This window comes from Sinohyriopsis cumingii, chromosome 14 (genome assembly GCF_028554795.1).
Source record: "Sinohyriopsis cumingii isolate HCF-2022 chromosome 14, ASM2855479v2, whole genome shotgun sequence".
Taxonomy (NCBI): Eukaryota; Metazoa; Mollusca; class Bivalvia; order Unionida; family Unionidae; genus Sinohyriopsis; species Sinohyriopsis cumingii.
Window position 1 is genome coordinate 33,024,576 of NC_142974.1, and position 25,061 is coordinate 33,049,636.

The window sequence follows — 25,061 nt, forward strand, 5'->3', positions numbered from 1 at the left end:
TACAATTTTGTTCGTGGATTATTCTTGGATTATTATTGGATATGATTCTTAAAACCGTAAGTTCATATTTTTTTTTCATTTTTACAGTATTTTGCTAGGGAAAATAATATATTTTTTCAAAGCTTGTTCTTTCCACTCTTTCTTGTGTTACTGTTTATTCAAACCTAAACACGTAACATAAGACCATAGCATTCTTATCGGACACAGGTAGGTTCACTTTTGAACCTGCGTTATCCTTTTTAATGTCGTGCCGATGCTGTAATTTGTATAGCTTACTATATATAACGCATTAAGTGTCATCATATATGCCTGTGTCATTCATAATACACTGTGTTAGATTTCATTTGAGCTCATCGGATTCGTCGTGGTACCAGCTGTAGAGCTAACCAGAAAAGCTGAACATTGCAGCTGTAATGCTGAACCATAGCATATGCAGAGCTGAGCGAAGAGTGTTGCTGGTCGAGTAGCAGGTGATCCGGCGTTGCTGATCGAATTGGTGGGCGCTGGGCGCTTGATTGACCAATTAATTGAATGGCGGTCGGGACTGCCTGAAATAATAACTGCTTGACTGACCAGTGTGACTGGTAGCCCAAGTGTACTGGTGACGAAGTTTGTGTGTTACTCCATGCATGTAATCTTTTAGCCGTGAGCCAATCTTGGGTTTGTTATACCCTTTGTTTTGGGACTGTTATGATTTTGTGTGATATCTGAGTAAAATAAAACATTTTTCGCTATTTGTTTGAATACATTTTACTAAAAGAGTAAAAGTACATAATTGTTTTACTATTTGAGTAAAACGTCTTTCTTTTCGTCGTGTGAAATTACTGTGAATCATTAACCTTTGTTATTGTACTGTGTAAGGTCATTTATTTGTATTCTGATTTGGTGCATTGTTAGGTTCGTGCGAATTGTTTTAATCTGTCCAATATTGTGATCTTATACACGCACCTATTAATCATATTTTTTTTCTCATTCAAGTCATTCATCAGTAGTGAATGGGGATACTATACGTACAATGGGAATTAGCATTACAGACCCCCTTGGGAACATATACGTACAATGGAAATTTAACATGGAGAAAAATCGTGGGAACATATACGTACAAGGGGAATTTAACATGGGAATAAATCGTGGGAACATATACGTACAAGGGGAATTTAACATGGGAATAAATCGTGGGAACATATACGTACAAGGGGAATTTAACATGAGATTTTTTTTTTTTAAATTTTTTAAAAAAAAAATAAAATAAAATAAAAAAGGGGGTAGGCAATGGAAAGGCTATCTCTTTTCGAGAAATATGGCTGGCCCTGAAAAGGGCCTTTGGGTTTTCTTCTTCTTCTGCTTCTAATTTCTTCTTTTCCTCCACCAACTTCTTATTTTCTCACCTACACTCTTTTTCTTCTTTTTTTTCTCCTCCTCTTCTTTCTTCTCTTCCTCCTCTTCTTCTTTCTTCCTCTTCTCATTTTCTTCTTCTTTTTCAATTTTTTCATTCCATGCTCTCATCCTTGTCCTTTCTTCTTCATCCTCCTTCTCCTCCTTTATTTCCTTCATTACACCACTTATCATATCCTTTGCTTTTCTTAAATTATTAATTTCCATTTTTACTCTATGCGGACTATAAGAATAGTGATCTTCAACTAGTCGTACGAGCATTTGTTCTATCATTCCCAAATTGTCAAGGACGTCTTGCAATGATTGAAATTTATCCAGGTGGTTTGAAGCCATCTTCTATGAAGAATGGTTTGAACGACGAATACTGTGGGTTCTTATACGAAAAGCGCGAACGTGAAGGAAAACATCCCCCTAAAACATAAAATGGATCTTACCTAGATCATGACCCAACAACGCGCGGACGTGAAGTAAAACATCCCCCTACTTTTTTCATATAATATAACCCTAACTATACTCTTCACATACGCTAAGAAACCCATAATCTACTATTCACACAAACTTACTTCACCATTTACAAACACAAACACACACACTTCCACTATTAATAAAGAGTTAGTGTTTATATTCACACTACTCTACCTACACACATTGGCAAATTAATAGTTATTTCTTTTCTAGAGTATTGGGTAGCCCTGAAAAGGGCTGTTTTGTTTGGAACTTCATGGACACCTGGTTAATGGTGGCACCTTCCAGGCCTGGCGCCACATACACATCTTATCCCCCAGTTACTTTTTACCTTTTGGGGGGAGAGAGCAGAGGCAGGATATGTCGCTTCAGAATCCCAATTTTCACTCTCTGGGATTCTGAAATTTTTTCTTCTCTCCTTTTCCTCCTCCTCCTCTTCTTTATATCTTCTCTCCTCCTCTTCTTTTTTTCTTCTTTCCTCCTCTCTTATCCTTCCCTCCTCGACAATGGCTTCAGCGGCCAGTTCATTTAATATGCGCCTGGCATATTCCAGATGCACATGAAGTTCCAACAGTTTCTCCAGTCTCGTGTTCATTTTTGGTGTTGATCAATCAACAAGGGTAGCTGGACTGCCGAACGAGTTTCAATTTATACTGAAAGCGCGGACGTGAAGGAAAACATCCCCCTAAAAACATAAAATTCATCTTACCTAGATCATTAACCAGAACAACGCGCGGACCTAAAAGAAACACTCGCTCACTTTTTTATGCTACCCATCACTTCAATAGACTATCAACATACGCAAAGCAATCCAATCTAACCCAAAATATACACCTCAAACAGCCCAAAAAAACTAACATCATTTTAATCTACTATCCACACCAACCTACTTTATCACTTACAAACACAATCACACAAACACACAAACACATACCCTCACATTTTTTAAGAAAGAGTTAGTGTTTATTTTCACACTACTCTACCTGCACACATTGGCAAATGGATCGTTATTTCTTTTCTAGAGTATTGGGTAGCCCTAAAAAGGGCTGTTTTTTTGTTTTGCTATGGCATTCTTTTTTAGTTTCTAAGAATGCGATGTCCTCTGAGGATAGACTTTCTGGCGATAGGTCTGCTTCTTCGGAAAGAGAAGAAGAATTCTTTGGTGTCGATACGACAATCGACAAAGCCTCTGTCAGCTTCAGGTTGCTGCTGTTGTTGTTGCTGCTGTTGCTGCTGTCTCTGAAGTCTGTACTTCTCTGTCCATTCTTCTTTCTCCCTGTTCATTTCTTCTCTGAAGAGCTCTTCTATCAGGTCTTCAGTGATTTTTAACATTCTCACATTCTCTATTTCTTCTGGCTTCGGTATCAGACTGTGTCTGACCCTATGCAGATTCACGTAGGCTTCGTTGAGCTTAGCTAGTTTGGAGCACATCTTTTTAGGAGGATGAGTCGACAATGGATGACTAGACTTGTTGTTGTTGAGTTGGATTATAGTGGTGTGCGCTCGCAATGAGCATGTACCACTGGTTTGTGGTGCCACAGGCACCTTTTTGATTGCTCCTGGGGGAAGGAATGGTGCCACTTCCTCCAGGCATTTATGTGTTCACAGAACACTTTTTGATTGGGCCGTCAGGTCGAAGTACTTTTGTGTACATATCAACCTGATTGTAAGGCCTATTATTTGTTTGTGTTTGTAAGAGTGGGATTGGACCCAGCACGCACTCTGTCATTCATTTGCATTGATGAGCGACCAGTGGGATTGGACCCGATCTAGTTCGCGTTTTAATTTATGATGCGTGCACTGCACGTATGGGTTTTGATGTCTGTCCGTGGTAAGGAGTGAAAGTGGTCGGGCTCGGGCGGAGTTGTCTTGCCACAGGTTAGCAGGGTTTTTCCGATCCAGGATATTTGTTCTAAATTTCCGTCTTTTGGAATTTGAATAAAAAACTCTGTGCTGTTTTTAAGAGAGGTAGAGTTTATCGAGGTAGATGTTAGCTAATAGGTGACAGCAATTTGATTGGTTTGTTTTGCAGCATTGTGCTGCTGGCCCTGGATGGAATTGGTGTTTTTTCCATCTTATTGAGTAATTATTTAGGGTCCTATTTTTCAAGTTATAAGTTTTGGTTGCAGCCTTGTGCTGCTGGCCCTGATAGTCATTGGGTTTTTTGACTACCTTATGCTTGTAATGTTTTGGGGTATTGTTCTATGTTATTGTTATATTTGCAGCATTGTGCCGCCGGCCCTGATAGTCGTTGGGTTTTTCGACTACCTCATATGTGTAAGTTTTGGGGTCTTAATAAGGGTATCCCTGATGGTCTATTCTTGCGACCACCTTATGCGTTCTGTTTTTGGGATTACATAGTTATATCTAGGTATTTTTTGGCTGTCACCTATGTATAGAGAAAAGAGTTATTGTAGCTGTTGGTTAGGATGTTAGGAGAAGGATAGGTAAGGAGGAGTGGAGTAGGATTTTAATTTCACCACCTACCCCCCTGTACTTTTCATACTGGTTTTTGTAATATATTAAGGTTGGTGTTTTTTATTTTATTCTTGTTATTTGTTAAGTTTTATCAGCCAGTGGATTTGTTTTGATTATAATTGTTTGGATTTGTCCTTAGTTTGTTTTAGTTTATCAGGTCCCTGAACGGTCGTGTTAGTCTGTGAACCCACCAGATCTATCCGACCGTCCCAGTTCCTAATTAATTGTATTTAAATTTTTGTATAAAGTTCGGTTTTTTAATGAAAGTAATTCCTTAGTTTGTTTTAGTTTATCAGGTCCCTGAACGGTCGTGTTAGTCTGTGAACTCACCAGATCTATCCGACCGTCCTAGTTCCTCATTATTTCTATTTAAATTTCTGTATAAAGCCCGGGTTCCCCCTGTTTTTAATATTTTTTTTTTTTTCTTTTTTTTTTTTTTCTTTTTTTTTTTTTTCTTTTTTTTTTTTTTTCTTTTTTTGTTTTTTTTTTTTTTTTTTTTTTTTCCCTTTTTTTTTTTTTTTTTTTTTCAAAAAGAAAACCCGAGCCTTATACAAAAATTCTTTTCTTAGTTTGTTTTAGTTTATCAGGTCCCTGAACGGTCGTGTTAGGCTGTGAACCCACCAGACCTATCCGGCCTTCCCAGTTCCTAATTAATTATATTTAAATTTTTGTATAAATTTCAGTTTTTTTAAGGAAAGTAATGATATTGTTGTATGTGGTGTTTAAGTTGGGGTTTGTGCTATTGAGGAATTCTGGATATGTACTCGTCGATCCTATTTTATTCTGTTCAGTTTTGAAAATTTCCCTTTCTTTCCGTAATTTATAACATATGTTAAAGATATGGTGCAGGTCTTCAGGCTCCCGACAGTAGTAACAATTTGGGTTGTGAGGTTTTGGTCCTATGTGTTTTCCGTAGCTGTTGGCCAACTTGGTTTTTCCTGTATAAATTCTATTTATTACTTTTTGATCTTTCCCTTTAAGTAAAGGCGGTTTTCTATTTCTAGTGGTTTCTTTGAGTGTGGTATGTAGTTTTTTGCCTGTCTTGCTATTGTCCCAATATTCCTGCCATTTCTGATTTATCATGACTGTGATTAGGCTGTAGATTTCACTAACACTGTAAGCCAGTGGTACGTGGTTTAGCTCGCTCAGTTTTAGTTTAGCTAAGTCATCTGCTAGATTGTTTCCTAGTATGTTTATGTGGGATGGGACCCATAGGAATTCTACTTGTTGTTTATTGCTTTTTAGTTTCTTTAGTATTAAGTTGGTTTTATTTAGGAAATTTTCTCTGCTGTTGGTGCTGTTATTTAGAATGGTTGTAAGGACGCTTAGTGAGTCGCTTATTATTACTGTTTGGGGTGGATTGTTTTTCTCCACCCATTCTAGTGCTTGTAGTATTGCCCAGAATTCTGCTGTGTAGATTGAACAGTGGTCCGGTAGTCGGTGACCAACTTGTATTTTAAGTTTGGGGATTACGTATGCAGCTGCTGTTTTTGCGGGTTTAGTGGTTTTTGAACCATCTGTGTATATTTGTAGATGGTTTGCATATTTAGTTGCTAAAATTTCTGATGTTATAGTGTGCAGCTGCAGTTCTTGATTTAATTTATTACCATGTTTGGTGATAGAGGTATTGATGTTTGGATCTTCGTTATACCAAGGTTCAGGGTCGAAGTTATTGTATTTTTCTTTTTGGTTTATGTCTATGGGAAGTAGTTTTGCTAATTCGTGCACTATTTTTCCTGTTGGTACGTGGTGCTTTTGGGTGTTACTAAAGGAGATGTTGCATTTCTCTATTGCTAATAAGGTGGGGTGAGTGTTTGATTGTGTTCGTAATCGGGCTGCATATCTCAGTATTAATTCCTGTCTTCTGAGATGGAGCGGTAGCTCACCTGTTAGTACTTGGAGTTCTGCTAGTGAAGTTGATGGTAATGCTCCAGTTATTGTGATTAGGGCTTTTCGTTGTACTTGCTCTAATTTTTTTAGTTGTTTTGCTGGTGCTAGGTTGTAAACTTGGCACCCATAATCAAGTTTGGATCTTATTAGTGCCCGATATATTGCTAACAGTGTTTCCTGATTGGATCCCCAGTTCGATCCTTTAAGGCTTCTTATTAGATTGATGTCCTTATCGCATTTTTGTACTACTTCCTGTATGTGTTTTCCCCAATTTAGGTGTTCGTCGAAGTACATACCCAGGAACTTCTTAAATTTAACATATTTAATTACTTGATTGTTTATTGTGAAAGTCGGTTGTGGTTTGTTTAGTTTACGTGTGGGTGAAAATATTATGACTTCTGTTTTATCCTGTGACAGTTTGAACCCCCATTTGTCAGCCCATTTTCCTATGTTATTTAGACTATCTTGTATAGTTTGTATGGTTTTTTGACTGCTGGGGTTGCCAGCTTTCCATATTCCGCTGTCGTCCGCGAATTGCGAAATTTCAATTTGTGTGGTTGCCAGATTTTTATCTAGGTCGTTGATCATTAAGTTGAAAAGAGTGGGACTGAGTACACTGCCTTGTGGAGTTCCATTTTCAAGGGGGTGTATTTCAGAGTGTGTGTCTCCGACTCTAGTTATTATTTTGCGGTCTGTTAAAAAGTTTTCGATGAAATTGAACATTTGACCAGTAATTCCATAGTGATTTAATTTGGCTAGTAAGCCTTTGGTCCATACTAGGTCAAATGCTTTTTCTAAGTCTAAGAATACCGCTATTAGATTCCTATCTGCTTTCCTTTTTGAGTTGAAGGCTAATTTGATCGCTGTATGACTAGACTGGGAACAACCCGGTTCTTAAAGTTAAAGCGCGGACGTGAAGGAAAACATCCCCCACACGGTTTTCGAGCCGCAACGTTCATGAGAGGGATAGTAAGAAATCAAAGAGCATCAATCCAACATTCTTATAGCTAAACAAAAGACAAAGGCATTTTTTTCAAAACACAACATTTTTTATTCAAAAATCACTTAACACTAAACAACAACATTTTTAACAATAATCCAACACTATAACATCAAACAATTTTTTTCAAATCACTAACATTCTTTTCTGCAATGGACAATCTACTTTGAACAGGGCTGACAACGTTGTGAATGAAATTGTGATTTCCACTGTTGGAAATCATTAGGCCATTGATGGACACCACGTTTCCTAGCTTGAGACAAAAGATAAGCATAATGGTCACAAAACCATCGATCTACTTTCACATCGTTTCTAGCAGAAGAACGAGGATCGAAATGAGTCACTAAATGTTCTAAGGAATAGCCCAGGCTGCGATGATGCAGAAAATACACACAATATTGTCCACACACTAAGGAATCTGTGCCTTGTAATTTCACGTTATTGAATCGGGTGGTCTGAGCATTTCTTCTCATAAAGTCGATGATATCGTCTTCCAAAGGGGGCAATCCGTACGAATCGAAATATTCCACACATCCTTCTTGAGGAAAGTAGACGGCTACCCAGTGGGTTCCTGGGAGATGACTGTCGTCCGTGTTGATCACGTAAGCTTGATGGTCTTTAGGTTTGCGATGAGGGAGTTCATCTTTAGCACAGACGACGGGATTCCAAGAAGACGTATACGAACTGTGGTTCAAAAGGTAATAAAGTTCCCAGGTATCCATTGTTTTGTGTTTTTTCTTCACAGGTAATAATAAGTTGTCAATTCGATCCTGACTTTTTGCTTGAAAATGTCTGACGAATAAACGGTTATTCGTTCTGTTTCCTCACTCTGATTCAGGAGAGCTTCGATACGATGGATCTCTTGAGTGGTTAATGCTGGACAAGAATGTTCACGCAAGTCTTTATACCACTGGTGCAACACGTCTTTGTTCGAGATGAGGCTCCAAGCTTCGTCCAGATACTCGTCCAATTTTTCTTCTTGACTCAACATCAGGCATTTATCGTGTTGAATTTGACTGGGATGATCGTTTTGACATCCATAACAATTTTTCTTGATCAATTCCGTCATTTTGTCGACCAAGTGTTTGGCAAAACAGGAGACTAAATGGGCTTCTTGTTCTGGCCATCTCGACTTCATCATGATATCTTTTTCGTCTTTGTCTTGAGATTCTTCTCCTTCCACGGTCTCCTTACATTCCATCTCCAAAGTTTCTCCACTAGGTAAAGAGGGACAACAGTCTTCCATGGCTTTCTAATAATCTAGAATGACTTCTCTCAAACTGTTGATTTCTATGGTATTATCGAATTCTGCATACAGGATGACGTTCACTGTCGCTGGTAGTTTATCTGCAAACTGAAGTTCCACACGAATCTGGCCTGATTTTATAGGGTGGAAATGTCCCTCGTCGCTGCCTTGGTCTGGAGTGAAATCGAAAGCCCACAAAGCATACCCTCCGTCATAATCGTCGTACGTAATGCCGTGACTGGTGTTGGTTCCTAACTGTCCCGTGGCTTCGTACAGGGACAAGTACGACCTCAAGTAATTCTTCTCTTTAAACTTAGGTTCGAAAGGTCGGGTACACAAGGTCTTGCCATCGCGACTGACTTCGATCTTGGACACGCCAAAGTGATGAAAGTTGAAAGGATTTTCAAGGAAGGCTCCGTTGAAGGCTGAATTCGAGACCATACCAAGGATTAAACGCTTGGGTAACTGTCCTTGGAACACATGATCTTCGGTTATGGATTGAAGGTTAGCGGAAATGGTGAACGTTTTCACTTCCACGCGTCGGATGGGATACTTGGCGGTCGTTCTGCTCAACGTTTGACTGATGTCGTTAGCTACTTTAGGTAACAATTCCACACGTCGTACGTAGAGTCTGGCTTCTAGGATTTTGCTTTTAGGATTGCCACTAGTAGTAGCATCACCATCAGCCAACAAATGGAAAGCGGCACTGCTGCGATTCAGTCTCAAGCGGACATTTACACCGTTCAGCAAATATTTCTCTTGCAACCACATGTCCAAATGCAAACGATCCATCAGTTCTAAACTCTGTCCATCTAATATTTTCTTTCTTCGTTCTACAAATCCCTCATTGGTGGTTGTTTTTAATTTGGGGTCAGCTTCAAGACCTGTTTTATCAAATTCGCCCGCTTCGTCAGGTTGCCACACCACACAGGCATCGAGATGAGTATCCTTGGCATCTATTCCGTACGTCAAGAGATTTTCCAGGTAGGCACGGTAAGGGTAAGTATCCATGCTGCTGCTAACCAGTTTGTTGTTCAAGTACAAGTCCACTGAGCTGAACAAGGAATGCATGAAATTGTTGATCGGAGCTACTTTCTCTTCGCCGCTTATAATATCTCCTCCTTTATCTAGAACTTGGACTTTCAAGTACAAGTAACTGCTATTCAAATCGATGTAATCTTCGGGTTGTCCTTTGATGTCAAACTCGATGGGAGCGGAATCGGTCAATGAGGAGACCGGGTGAAATTCCACCCACTGGGATTCTTGCATCGTCATCATCGTGGGGGGCATGGCAAACAGATCCAGTTCCGTCTTGGAACAGGCGCAAGACTCTCGATGCATCATTTTTTGTTCTGTGTTTCAATAATCGAAAACGTCTAAGTCTCGAACGGTTCTTCTTTTCTTGGCCTTTCTCGCTTGAAGTCTGGTGAAAGGGTGTTTTCTTCTTCGTCGTCTCTTTCTGCCTTGTCCTTGCTGAATGCCTGACTCGGTAGCGTGCAGGGCATTTATAGGTGTGTCTCGTCGGCCTAAAATGTCTTTGCCCGTTTGCAGGCAAGACATTTTTGCCTGCCCTCATGAAGGCTTCTTTAGGGTTTTGTTTGTCGATGATGACATTTTGGAGAAATTCTTTGCCTTGCGTCAGTGCCGCATCTTTCAAGGCGTGCAATCCTCGTGTCACCATCGGTTTCAAGACTGGAGCCACCGAACGAAAGGCAGATTTTAACATGTCTCCTAAACCGTGTCCTCGCTGTCGAGCCACCCCTCGGTACACTGGATACATGACTTACTTACTTACGAGTCGTGAGAGAACCGTTTTCGAAAATGGAGTTTCACCGTGACTTTTCCTTTGGTGAATGGAATATCTTGTCCCAAATCTCCTTTTATAGTAATGTTGACCGTGTCCAAATACGACTTGCTGACCGGCAAATAGTGAGGATGGACAAATTCGCGGTGGACGTGGTAAGTGTTTCCACCTTCCTCGTCAGCGTTCGTGGCAGAATCCACTTTGAAAGGAATGACACGCAGTAACGGTACGGAGGTGTGTCCCACCACGTTGTATTCCACTACATCGGAGTACACAAAGATCAAATTCAGTCCTTGGTTCAGTTCTACCGGGGTACGAAAATACTGGCCAAAAATCACGTTGTCGTAAATGATGGGTAATTCGTTTTTATCTTCTTTTAATTTCTTCCTCAGCTCCGTGTCCCCGCCCAACATGTCAAACAATTCAGGACAAAATTCAATGCCCACGATTTTACTCCGCTCAAATTTCATCAAGAAGCGACGAGCTACTTTGTGGTACTCCATAGTGACACTTTTGTTCTTGACAATGTCAAAAGCTTTCCCAAACACGCCATTAAACTTGGAGGCTATGGCGCTGACCAAATGATGACCACTGAAATAATAGCCTGGGTGAATGAACAAGTGGTAGGTGGTCGTTTTAGTGATTTGATCATAGGTTTTACTGATATGTGTGTTACTACTATGTATCTTATCCAACTCCTCTTGCAATTGTTTGTCATAAACTTCCACCGTAAAAGTATTTTGCTGGGCAATGACATTGTGGACTTGGGTTGGGTGAATCATTTCACTAAAGCCACTTCCCAATGGGCTTCGTGATCTAAGGGGATGGCTTGAGGTAATTTGGCCGTGTAACAGCACAACGTGTTGTTGGGAAACACCTCCATGGAACTGTCACTGGGTAAGGTTAAGTAAAATTGGTTTTGGTGACTCATAATTCTAGAGTTCTGTGGCTGTCCGAGGGGTTAGTGGATGTCAGAGGCGTGTCTCCGCCCAAAATGGGGTTCTGGTTGTGGTTGTTGTTGTTGGAGTGGTGACTGGCACTGGCACTGGACACAACGTTCCCGTTCGAGGAGAATTTCAGGGAGGGATTGGGAAGCAGGTAACCGATGCAACTGCTCAATAAAATGGTCCACAATTGTTTGTCTCCTTGTTGCAAACTCAAATTGGCAATGGCTGCCCCGATGACACAATACACCACGAAGATTTGGCAGAAAAAGACGATTTGCGTTTTAGGCACACGTTCTCCACACCACACCCACAAGGGTTGTTTTTGTAAATCTTGCACAGAAGAACTAGGGGAAGAAGGAGTGGTCGACGTAGCTGCGTCTGATGTGTGAAAGGGCATGATGGTCACTTCTTCTTTTTATAGTCGATGACTTGCGAAGCGTCGATCCAAGAATCGAAACTGGGTGGATATCCTTTCCAACGTACTTTGACTTCTTTGACACGTCGTTTGCCCACTTTACGGGTTCTGCGTTCGAGAATGCTTTCGATGTCGTACACGTCGTCTTCTTTTTTGGTGACACGTTGTAACTCGGGCAAATAAAACGTTCCTTTGAGTACTTCTCCGTTCATGTCTTCCAATTTATAGACGGCAGGATGACGGCCATGTACTCGTCCAGTGACGCGAAACAATTCGGTCGTCCAGTTAGGTAAGTAACCTTTGTCGAAAGTGCGTTTGGTTTTGCCAATGCGCACCCAATCTCCTACGGTCAACTCTCCACTTTTCTTGGGGACAGCCCTCGTCGGGGACGTACCGAACAGACGCTCAAACACCAGCACTTCGTTGTCGGGAGTCACGTCTTGCGGGGCACGTCCGATGCTTCGATGGTAAGATTGGTTGTACGCTTGCACCAGGTGCGGTAAGATGTCGATGTACTTCAGAGTGTGGTGATGCGTAAAATATTTCCACATGCGTTCTTTCAAAGTGCGTTGAAAACGTTCCACGATGCTGGCTTTGGTTTCGGGATTCTCGGTGGTAAAAAAATGAATGTCACGTTTCTTTAATTCTTTTTGGAAAGCTTGGTTCAGAAATTCGGTGCCTTTGTCCGTTTGCCATCGAAGAGGGCGACCACCGCTTTGTTTCAACACCCGTTGCAGGGCTCGCACTAACTCGCTGCTCGATTTGGAAGTCAAGGGCACGACCCAGGCAAATTTGGAAAAGACGTCGATGACACAAAACAAATATTTGTAACCACGATTGTAGCTGGCCAAATGAGAGACATCGGCTAAATCGGCTTGCCATTGATGATCGATGCCTTCCACTCGGGTGCGACTTCTGGCAAACTTGCGTCGAATGGGTTTGTGCAAAGTGTAGGTAGCTTGTTCTTGTAACCATCGTTGCACTTGAGGTAAACGAAGACTTTTCAGTCGCGTTTTGGCAGCACGATACAATTTTTGAACTCCTGCGTAACCTGCAGGATGCGAGGGATCGTAGTAAATGCTAGCTAAGACTTTTTCCATTTTTTGTGTTGATTGGTGTGTTAATAAGGCACCCACTCTTGGAAGAGGCTACTCTTTTTCTCTTGGGGTATTTTCTTGGATTGCAAGGCTTTGCGTGTGCGACCGGCAATAGGTGTCGAAGAGGAGGAGGATGTCTGAGCGGGGGATATCGGTTCTTGTTTCACTTCTGTCTTCACTTCTGTCTTCAGCTTCTTTTTCTCTTGTGAGGAAGAAGGGGTGGCCATCATCTTTTTAATCCATCCAATTCTGGAGGTAGGTGGTGTTGTTAACTTGCGTACTTTTTCTGGTGGAGTTTGAAACCCTTCTTCTTCTTCTTCTTTTCCTTTTTCTGTCTTGGTCACGGGTACTGGTGGTACTGGTACTGGTACTGGTACTGGTACTGGTGATGGTGCTGGACTTTTCATCAAGGTCTTAAAATCTTTCAGAGTGGGTAGAGCTGTTTCGTCTAAAGCTTTCTGGTGAAAGAGTTGCAGTCGTTGCAAGAGTTGACCGTACTTTTGCGATTTTTCTGTTTCGGACAAATCTTGGCGATCCAGCAAGGATTGCAATTCGTGTTGTAACTGGGACATCTCGCTCAAATTGGGATTGGGAGGTAAATGCGGGGTGCGTTGTTCTTGCCACCGATGGTATTCCATCCATCGTTTGCAAGGCACTAAAGCTAGTTTTCGTCCTTCCATGGGGTTGTCAGGGGTGAATTCTGAGATCTTGGGACTTCCGAAGGCCTTTTTATCTTGCTCCCACCAGTCCTCCCAACATGGTTCCCAAAACTCCTTTCAGTATGGGGCCTAACAAGAGAGGTAAAATGCCTCCACGTTGGACCAACATCTTCTTTTTTTGACGAATGGGAATTTTCTTTTGAACCATTTTCCGAAGAACGTGACGATGTTTGCCTAAGCATTGTTTCTGGTGTTTAGACAAAGGGATCGTGCCTTTCAAAACGTTCAAACAACATTCGCACACGGTATCGATGACCTCTTTGGAGGCCGTTTGAATGAGTTTTTTTCGTAGGGGTGGAGAAGCTTTGGACAGGACAGATAACAGGTCCCCATGTTTGGCTAAACGTGGTGGTAGTCCTTTCCTTTTCTTTCCTTGGGGTTTTCTGGAGGGTGACATCTTTGAGTCTTTAGGAGCACCTAAAAAACACTGATACCCCTACTCGGTCACAGGCCTTTTTTATACTGGAACGCGTCGCCACTGATTGTCTTTACGTTTTATCAGTTTGAGGACAGGCATGACACGTCGTGCAGGGGTACGTAACGGACTAAATCGAGCCAGTTCTTGCTTGGACAAATCCAGTGAACTTTGTAACATGCCCGATCTTTCTTGAAATTTGATTTTGGGAGAAGGTACTTTGTGAGCAGCAGCCACTGCCGCTAAATTGGAAGGTCCTGCCACTGGGGAAGTTCTTTTGGGGGTCATCAACGGAGAAGTTCATGGTGTAATCAACGTCTCCAAGTACTCTTCAGTTCCTGGTGACATCAACGGAGAAGTGGACAAACGTGAGGCTGCCGGAGACGCTGTGGCAGGTCGTGGCTTGCGAGTGTAAGGTTGCGTCCTGGCCGAAGTGCCTCTCTTGCGACTAGTTTTCTTCTGTGGACTTTTCTTTTTCTGAGGACTTTTTCTCTGTTTCTTTTTCTGGGGGCTTCTTTTCTTTTTCCGGGGTGATGGTGGTGGTGTCTGGTAAGAGGAGGGTCCCGCCACTGGAGAAGTTATTCTTCTTGGGGACCTGGTCTTTTTCTTTTTCTTCTTGGGGCTTCGTTGGACTTTTGTCTTGGGGATAACTTTGGGGGCATTAGGATCCCATCTTAAGAGTGAGCGAATGATGACCCCTCCTAGAGTACCGCTCCCTCCAGGTTTCAAAATGATTTGTTTTTTGGTTTGAGTGTCGATGCGGGGATCGGCCAGTTGGACCAAAGCGACTTTGTTTCGATCGAAAAAGCGTTGGGTTTGATGAGGAATCTGAATAATTCCTTGGAGTAATTGACGTGCCGTCACCGTGAACCATCGTAAGACTTCTTTGAGACTAGCTTCTAAGACACGAGCTCGTGTTTGTGGATCTTTTTCTCGGCTGATGCCATACAAGGCACGAATCAATTTGACGGGAAGATGCGACTGAAGGGACGTCATGTTCACACTGTGTGAGACAGACGAAAAAGGGTCTGAGGTTTTTATAGATTTTTTCATGGGGAGTGAAATGAAGTCGAGGACGGAGACGTGTACAGGACAGGCCCTCCGTCTTGGCACCAGTGGTGAAACAAGTGGGTACGAAATCGCAAATCCTCGGGGGTCGTAGGTTTCAAATCGACGAGCAAATAGGCGTGTGGAGTTTGAGTGGCATCGTCGTACGCCTGAGTCAGCCAAGGCGTTCCTAACTGTTTGGCTAAGACTTGCACTTGCGATTTATCTCGAGAGCTTTTAAACAAGACCACGTAATGCGCATTGAGACTGATGGTGCGATGGGCTTTACTTTGTTGAAACAAATTTTGGGTGATGTAAACGACACTGGCATTACGGTGATGCCCTTTGCGCGTAAACCACAATTTAATTTCTTCTTCGTCTTCTCCTAACATGTCGTCGAAAATGACCAAATGGGTTAGACGGGAGTCAGAGACGATGCCATCGTCTTCTTTAGGAATGCCTTCCACAAACACGATGGAATCGCCTTGACTTTCACGCAAGAGGTTGTACGCCGATTGCCACTCTTTGTAACACCACACGATCCGTTGAGGGGGCCGATCGATCAAATGATGTTTATGTTCGATCAAACGTTTGACGAATTCGGTTTTGCCTGAACCGCTAGGTCCAGCAATGAGCATGTTAAAGGGATGGCGAAGATACAAAGCCTCCCAACTGGCACGATCTAAGTGTTCGTCGATGACTTTGACAGTAGAGGAAGAGGGAGCAGAGACAGCAGAGGTAGCCATGGTGTGAAAAATGTCACTTGTGACACGAAAAACAAACAAGACAAGAGTTTATATACTTTTTCAGAACACGTTTATTGAATGTTTCAAATATGAACACGAAAGACAAAAATACATACAACCCAAATAGTGATGTACAGGAATATAAAACACAGCAAAGCGATCAAAGTGGAATATAAACAAGTGTCTGTACAACATGTTTTGATTAACCAAGATGTCCTAGGGACAGTGTGTAATGTTCTTACAGTCTCTACATGAGGTATTGTCACACAAGTGTCCTCCCGGAATGACCTTTCAGGAATGTCCATGACAGTCCTGTCCTGAAGCGAGTGGTTGTTCTCGGTGACGGGTTCTTCTGGCACCGTCACTAACACAGGTTGAAAAGTAACTTTTTTCCTTGAACAACTCTTGTGCATGCTGGGCCACTTCTTGGGTCCAAGCCTCAAAACCCCCCTTTTTCCAGTCACGAACATCTGTCCAATGGGGATGTAAGTCACAAGCTACACACACATCGTCATACACGTCTTGGGTAGCTAAAAGTTGACGAATCTTTTTTTCCTGTTGAGGTCGAGAAGTATCCAGATGAAAACGCAAGGCTTTGAGCAAAAGGAGTTTTTCGTGACCATTTAAGGCCATGGAGGTGGTAAGTACTGATCGTAAAGAGTCCACAAAGAATCGGCTGGTAAACGAAATCCCAGAAAACAAGTCACTAAGACACACACCACTTGTCGTCCCAAATTGAATGGATACAGTTCTTGTAATAATCGATGGTAATGATCCACGGTTTGAATATGGTCATTGAGTTCCTTCCACGGAATCTGTTGGATGACATACGACATAAGTCGTGGCATAGCAGCCTGTTTTTATAGTCTCTTTGTTTCGAAAAGAATACACGTACTTTCTAGCCAGTGATGTTCGTTTTCCAGTTGGGAATGTAAATCTTGCATACTGTAACCGAAACGTCAGAGTTCGATTAGAAGTTTCCTCTTCCGCTAAGTAGATTCCACGTAAAATATGTTGGTAATCCTTTACCTCGTCTTCCTCAATGGGTTGCTCTAGGTGAATCTCGAAGTAACCAAAATGATCAACACGTGAATCATCGGGGGCCTGGAAGTATTGAACAAGGTCTGACCACTGAAACAATTTCTGACGAATCAGTTCTCTTATACCCTTCAGGTACCAGTGGTTAAAGATCTGGTGACGTAACGGATGCAATTGTTCTTTACGTTTCACTTGTATTTTCACCAGCTCTCGGTAAATGCGTTCTCTCAACTCCACAGGCAAGCCCAAAATGTATTCTTGTAAAGTATCCATAAGTATATACACTGTTTTTGGAATCGTTGGGTGGTAGCCAATAGCCTCGTTTAACTATGTGCCTAATGTAATATCCACTCATAATCAGTCTTCTTGTACTTTGGAACAGAGCATAATTTAAAAACGGATGAATCACTTTGAGTTTACGTTTCACTTGTATTTTGACCAGCTCTCGGTAAATGTGTTCTCTCAACTCCACAGGCAAAGCACGAATGTTCTCTTGTAAAGTATCCATGAATAGGTCATACTAAATCCTCTTTGGTCTGACACAAGAAATGTACTCTTTGCACAAACATGGTTTCACTTCAGTGTCGAATTTAAATCGTTGAGTCACTAATCTACACATTACAATTCGTTCAGAAGTTTCCTCTTTCACCAAGTTGACATTGTGTTCAAGATGTTGGTAATTCGTTAACTCTTCCTCTGGAATTCGATGCAGTACGTTTACAATGATGTAACTACAATCGTCCATACCAAACCAATCCTTTTTAAAACTAGAGGATCGTTGATCAATGTCTGTCCGATGGAACACTTTCAATTGAATCAGTCCTTGTATAGCCTTCAGGTACCAGTGGTTCAAACACCGGTGACGTATCGGATGCAATTGTTCTTTACGTTTCACTTGTATTTTGACCAGTTCTCGATAAATGCGTTCTCTCAACTCCACAGGCAAAGCACGAATGTTCTCTTGTAAAGTATCCATAAACAGATTATTATGGTAAGAAGTTACTTCAATGTCTCGGTCCCACTAAAGGTAAGTAATGACAATTCGGTGACCATCGAGCATGTTCTACGTAGGCCGAATCTTGCGGTTCCCAGTGGTGAAGTGACACACCGCAACTGAAGCACTTGACTTTATCTCCTTCGCCCAAGTAGAAAAATCCGGCTCTGGCTAATTCTTCGGGGGTCGGTCCTCCCAGATACCTTGGCCATTTTCCTTTGAACGATTGAAGACGATTTTCAAAGTCGCAGTATTCCGACAAACGCACAGGAAACGAATATTCGTTTTTCACAGGTTCGTTTCGATGAGGGCTGAGTGAAATGGGCAGGAGTTTGCTCAGGGCTGGATGACATCCGTAGGGAGGCAAACGTGAAGGTCGACATTCCCCTTTAAAACGAAACCCAGTAAAATGTCCAAGAGGACGAGCAGCATCGCTTTCGCATCCCACAGGTTTGACACGCACAGCATCACTTTCCATGACAGGGGTAGGGGCACTAAAGTTCCCATGATGCTTTACGGCATCGCTCAGGTCACAAGGTACAGCATCGGTCCCATCGCAAGGCTCACAATCGCACTCGTCTGCAAACTCCGTTACGCAATTACAATGGTAACCACATGGACAATCGCAGTTTCCTTCCGGACATTTTCCGTCGCAATGTCTGGGTCTTATCCATCCAGTATTAGTCACACTAGAGAAAGATACAGCTTTTTTACAATCCCCAAACTGGAACGATGTCTCTTTCAAAGTATTCATCTTGTTCGCTCAGTCTTGGTAGTCATAATGAACTATCGATCTTGACCATAGCCCCCTTTTTATACTAGTCGCAATGCAGTCTCCAGCTTGTACATCTTTCCTTTTTTACGTTTTTTATGTCTTGTTTCGGAAGGTACCGTCTCTAAGGTACCGTCAACATTGTACCGTAGTGTAATGGGTGGAAAGGCCATAGAAAGGTAAGGGCAGTGCGGAGACCATCGAGTATGTTCCAGAATAGCTGAATCTTTATAGATACATAGATCCATTCGTAACTTCAATCCACAAGCGAAACACTGTACCTCGTATCCCAATCCTGACTCAGGTCCCAAGTAGACAAATCCTGTTCTAGCTAAAACATGCGAAGAAGGTAATCCTTCCCTATCCGTAGGCCATTTCTGAAACGTGTCCAATCGACGGGCACAATCACAATAGTCAGGTAAGAAAACTGGAAAATGGTAGGGTTTGAACTTGGAGTTCTCATCGGGTTTCTCACTCGATTCTTGCTGTGGCGAAGTCATCTTTCAGGTGGGTGGCTATCCTCTTACAACCAATGTTTTATACCAACGTGTCCATACGGTAAGGTGAAATGATTGGGAAGTCGAACTCGCTTCTGGTACACGATTTGATAAACTTTTTCCAAAGGTCGACTGACGATGTGGTGAGTGGGTAAACGTACAATCTTGTTCGGTTGGTGAGTGGTCACTTTAAAGTTTCCATCCTCTCCCGATTGCAAGGCTTCTTTCAATACCCCAAAGTTGACCACACGACTGGTACGATAATTCAGAGTCAGTCCTTTCACTTTGCACGTCGTGTGCACTTCTCCTTGTTTGTCACGGTATTCGTAGCCGTAATTTTTGGGACCGCCACTGACAAAACTTAGAATCTTGTCGTCGGGATGCTCGTCTGTCCAGGCTCCTAAACGGTCTCCTTTGATGTCAGGGTGATGTTGAATCGGGTGATGGATGTAAATGCAACTGTCCGTGTCAAAGTACAGGACGCGTTCTTCTAACAGTTCTAAAGCTTCGTACAATTTTAAGCGAGCATGGGCTGTCACGTAAGCCGCAATGATGACATTTCCAAAAGGGTCGTCTTGTACAAAGTCCAGATCTTCTTCGTAATTGACCAAGATCAAATTCTCTCGAACGACGTCCACGTGTTTCATGTATTTGGTTTTGTCGTGAATCATCTGGAAGTAGCGGGAAGGTTCTGTCAAATATTCCGTCTTGGGTAAATACGGTCGTTGTGCCATTTTACCCCACAAGCAATTTAACATCACTTTGGCAAACGATCGCCTGCCTTCGTTTTTCTCGATGTGGTCTAAAGTGATACCTTCTTGTTCGTAATATTTCTCTTTGAATTGTATTTGGTCTTCGGGAGTGTGACACCAGGAAGGATAGCCGCTGGCTTCTTGCTTCAGTTTCAAAAAGGCATCCACGTAGTCGGCGAAAATGCCTTTCTGCGTGGGGTCACCCTTGCGGTACTGTTGTGTCTTGGGAAAGTGGCAAATTTCGTACACTTCTAACAGTTGGTATCCCATGTCCAGAGCTTTGAACAATTCCACGCTGACCCAGGTTCCCGTCAAGGACCGTTCTTCCTGGCTGTGATGGCAAGGTTGGTCCTGGTTGCAGGTTTCGGCACAAGTACGGCACAAGGGAAACATCAGTTTGCCTTGACAATGGTGAGGTAAGACGGGATGGTATAGGTTCGTGGGAGGCAAAACTTTACACTTGATCAAGCCTTCGTATTGTCGAATGTTTTTCAGGTCGATGTGTTCCGTCAGCAATTGCGGGTGCCCTACAGGAAAGCGACAATATTTGCACACGTAGGGATACAGCGAACACACGTCCAAGTATTTGATTTCTTCTCCTTTCTCTTCGTCGGCTTGGTACAGCAAACAGGTGGCATTGGTCCTTCCTCCGTACAAACTATCTCTCGGGTTCAGCGGGTCCATGAACTGGTAACTTTCCACGAGGCGTTTAAACTCGGGATCGGTTTTCAAACGGTGATCGTACTCGTGTTCCCACATTTCCACCACTTGGTATCCTTGCTGTTCTAACTTTAGGCGTCGCTGACAAGTGTCCTGGTACAAGTCTTCCATGGTTCGTTGCAAAAACTGATTTTTAGTGTCACGGTCAGGGTAACAGACGGGACATCCGTGAAATAAGCAACCGTTAAACTCGTACACGATCTTGGGGTTTTCTAAGTCCCAGCCATCGACCGAATACGTTCCGATGGTCTTTTCGCCTCCTCCGTTGCGGGCATGCTGAATCCATTTGTCTTCCTTGTCGCACAAGTAATGTAACCAACGTAGGGCTTTGACCGAGTATTGACGCTTGACATAGTGGGTCGTTTGAGGACTGATGACAGCCACGGTGTTTTCAGGCATGAATCGTTGTCGATACACTAAGGAACACGCTTTGGCAATGGTGCAAGCTTCTTTCAAAGGATCGACCCCTCCGTGTTCCATGAACAGTTCTCGAAATTTTCCACAGCAACGTCGTAAAATGTCCACATCGGAACGACAATACTTTAGCATTTCTTCCTGAAAGTCGAAAGGGTCCGAGGCGTGAGCCTGGTACCAAGCGTAGAAAGCTTCTCGTTGTTCGGTACGCATGTTGTCGGGGTCGTAATAGTGAGCCTCAGGTAAATGGGGTAGAACGGCGTGTTGATTGGCTTCCGTATTGAAAAAGTGTGGAAAGTACCCTTTAGCCATTTCTGTCATTCCAAACGTTTTAGGCATTCGACTCAAAGGCATGGCCAAATAGCTCATCGAATCTTTAAACTGTACTTGTCCCACTTGCATGAAAATGATTTTGGCTCCGTTCAAAGTCACTTTAGGACGTTCGGTGCCTTGTTCTGTATAGTATCTCAAAAGAAACTGTCCATCGTATCCGGAGAAATTGTGAGCCATCACCGTGGCATGACGATGACAATCTCCGTAACGTTCGATGTCCTCTTGGCTCCACGTCTTGTCGACGGGGTCTAAGACCCATTGGGCAAAATCGGCTAACGTGTTGGGTCCCCAAAAGATTTTTTCACGCCCTCCGGGAATCTTGCTGCAGTGAGGGCAATGACTGAAGATAGGTTCTTGAATGCACTTCTCGCACGCTCGATGAGCCACGCAGAAATTAGGAATGTGAATGCCGGTCTCTTGCATGCATTCGAAATCGAAAAAGATGAAATTGCCTTTCTTCTTGTGACCGTCCTCTTTCTCTGGTGGGGGTTGGTATTTTTGCACGTAACATTGGTGTTCCAAGTCCACAATGTGGTGACAAATGTGACATTTTTTCTTTCCTCGACATACGTGTGCCTTGGTACTATTGGTACGTATGACTTGTTCACACGTAGGGCACAATCTCAGGAGTTGACAAGCACATTTCTGCTGTGAACCTTGCGTCTTCAGATGTTGTTGGTAACAGGCAGGGCTGACAAACGTGCGCAGACAAGTTGAACAAGGCACTGGTTCTTCGCTCAGACAGGGTGAAGAGGCCAAACATCCTGAGCATTTCGATCCACAATGCTTGTGTTGCTCTCGATTATTATAACCATGGTCACATTTCTCACAGTAATAACCGTATCCCAGGAATCCGGTGATACTGGTAATGGTATCGAAATGGTCATCGTGATGATAAACGTGAATGTATTTTCCGTCCTTAAAATCTTGCCCTCGAAACAACAGAGGCCCGCGCACTTCTTGAGGGTGCACTTTCAAGGTGTATCGTGGAGCTAGGGCATCTTGCAATTTTTGCATCTCAGGAATGCCACAGGGTGTGTCTTTGGACAGGCCGGCTTGTCGTAACAGGAGTTCTGCTTCGTTTCGTTGTTTGGCTCGATAGGAACGTTGAATAGTGTTCCAGGTTCTTTTCCATTCTACCGTGTCGTTCTTGTTGGCATAGGTTCGTCCCACCACGATGGCACGGGCTAAACACATCTGGTCATGAGGATTGTGAACTTGGACAAGGCTACGCTTAATGCTGCGAAGGTCGTTCACCAATAACATCTTTTTGCGTCCGGTCCCTTGAGGAGGAGAGACGTGGGTCATGTCCAATGTGGCTTTACCATCGGTGATGTCAAACTGATCATTAGATTGTTGCACGTGTTGAATCTTGTCCATGACTTTGGAAGCGGTCAATTCTGCAGGGGTGCTAAACTCGATCCAAACAGGGGATTTCAAACCGTCGTGTTGTATGGAAAGTCTCAAGCGATCGTCTTCTTTGGGTTGACATTGTTGCTTGAGTGCAGTGAGCAAAGAATTCCACACCTCAGTGATAAACACTTCTGCTTTCTCTAACGGCACTTCAGCCTTGAAATCTTTAAACTTCACCGTGTATTTGTAAGCCGTGGTTCTAAATTTTCTAGAGGAGCGCTTTTCCGTCTCTCGAATGGAATAGTAATTTTCAGGGTTAACTAAGGGTGATGAACTTGGTTTAGAGGGTTCGGATTCTGGTTCACTCATGTCCTCTTCAAAATCACTGGCATGAATTTGTGCCAAGATTTCAGCCCTGGTACGAGGCGATAGATCACGTTTCTGCCTCTTACTTTCTTCTTCTTCTTCTTCTTTCTTCTCGAATGAATGGGATCGTTTCATCTTGAAAGCAAAAAGTCAAATGACTCAAGTTCAAACACCATAAACTACTTTATAGTCATAGCAGACCAACGTATATAAAAGGGTGTGTGTCTTGTCCTTTCACTATTCATTTCACTCTCAAGCCGAGCACAACAATGGAAGAGACTAACCAGATGGAACGTTTCGTCAGAGCTTTGCGAGGGGTCATTAGAAAATTCTCTTCAGACCAGCCGACGGACTACTCTCCTTCCTTTCGAGATAAAAGTCAAGATACTTGCTATATCTGTCAGAAGAAAGGGCATTGGTCTTCAGAGTGTCCAGACCGTCAAAAAAGAACAAAAACAGGGGCTAAAAAAGACAAAAGTCAAGATACCTGTTATTATTGTAAAGAAAAAGGACATTGGTCTCCAGATTGCCCAAAAAAGAAACAAGAGGAATCAGAAGAAAAGAGGGATTCTTCAGAAGAAGAGAGGGGTTCTTCAGAGGAAGAGAGGGATTCTTCAGAGGAAGAAAGCAGACAGGTGAAGAAAAAGAAACAGGAGAAGAAAAGAAGAAGGGAAGAAAGTGAGGAGGAAGAAGAGGAAAAGAGTGTGACAGTGAAGAAATTCAAAAAACAGAGAGACTAAACAAGGAGACAGAAGAAGTCAATGAACTTTTCATTAAAGTGTTGTGTTGTGAATTGTGAATTGAATTGTAAAAAAATGGATAAAAGAATAAATTAATGATATAAGGTAAGTGTCTTTGAGTTATGATTTTAAAATAAGAACGTACACTCACGCACTCATACACAGACACGTACTATAAGGGTAAAATGGGTGGGGTTTATTTTTGAGTTATTGGCAAATTGAAATTGTATTTCTTTTCGAGAAATGTGGGTGGCCCTGAAAAGGGCCTTTTTTCTTCATGGTGAAGGGGTGAGTTTAACCAATCAACTTTAACTGCCTTATGCCTTTGCCACGGCCAAGGCCTACTTCTGGACTGCGTAATGTTGATGATGATGATAATGATTGGGTTGAAATCACTAAGGGTGGTACGGTAGGCTTAGTCACAGGGTTGACGTGTTTAGCTCGGGAAGGTCGTATTCTCTTCGGTCGTGATAAAGAAGTCTGATACATTTGTTTCAGACTTCTTAACTCCGCTAAAATGTCCAACAGTACCGTGACCGTTTGATTTTCACCCTCTTGTTTCTTTGCTGCTACTTCTTCTTGCTGTTGTTTTTTTCTTACCTCTTCTTCTTGTTGCTGTTGCTGTAGGAGAAAAGCCTGTTCCGCTTCCTTTTGTCGTTGTATAAATTTCTCCAATTCTTCTTTTTGTCTCTGTCTAAAATTTTCCACTTGCGGTAATGAAGAAGGTAACGAAGGTTCTGGAACAAATTCTTGCGAGGAGAGAAAATCCACAAAATCCCAATTCACCTCTTCTGAAAGTAAGTCCGAGTTCCCTTGGGCAGTCTCCCCTGCTGGTGCACCCCAATGGATCGTTTTCTGAGTTTCCGTCATGTTGAATCACTGTCGCATAGATTGACTGCACACAAGCGCTAGCGAATCTATATAGACTACGTGACGTCACAGACTGCTCTCTTCGGATTGGATGCGGGCTGACTGAATTCTGTAACGCGTGTTCGGATTGGTGAATGAACTCAATCCGTTTCAATCCTTCCTCCGCCTATAAATAAGCGCCGTTCAATGCATTGATTCACCTGTTCTCGTCGCTTCAAGATGTGGACTACAGTTGAGTCATCCACCCTTGTGTCTTCCATGATGTTTCGGACAGACTTGCTCATGTATGTCCGATCGAAGTGGACCGTTGTCCACAGGACAAACACCAGCCTGTGGATACGTAGGATCTACGTCGAAAGACAAGGATGCCTGAAAAGAGTGCTGATGTACGGGCCCACAGTGAGACGCAGCCTAAGGACAAGAAGAAGACCAATGCGGTGCCATTTATGTTAATGAATACATTAACATAAACCCAAAGGCCCTTTTCAGGGCCAGCCATATTTCTCGAAAAGAGATAGCCTTTCCATTGCCTACCCCCTTTTTTATTT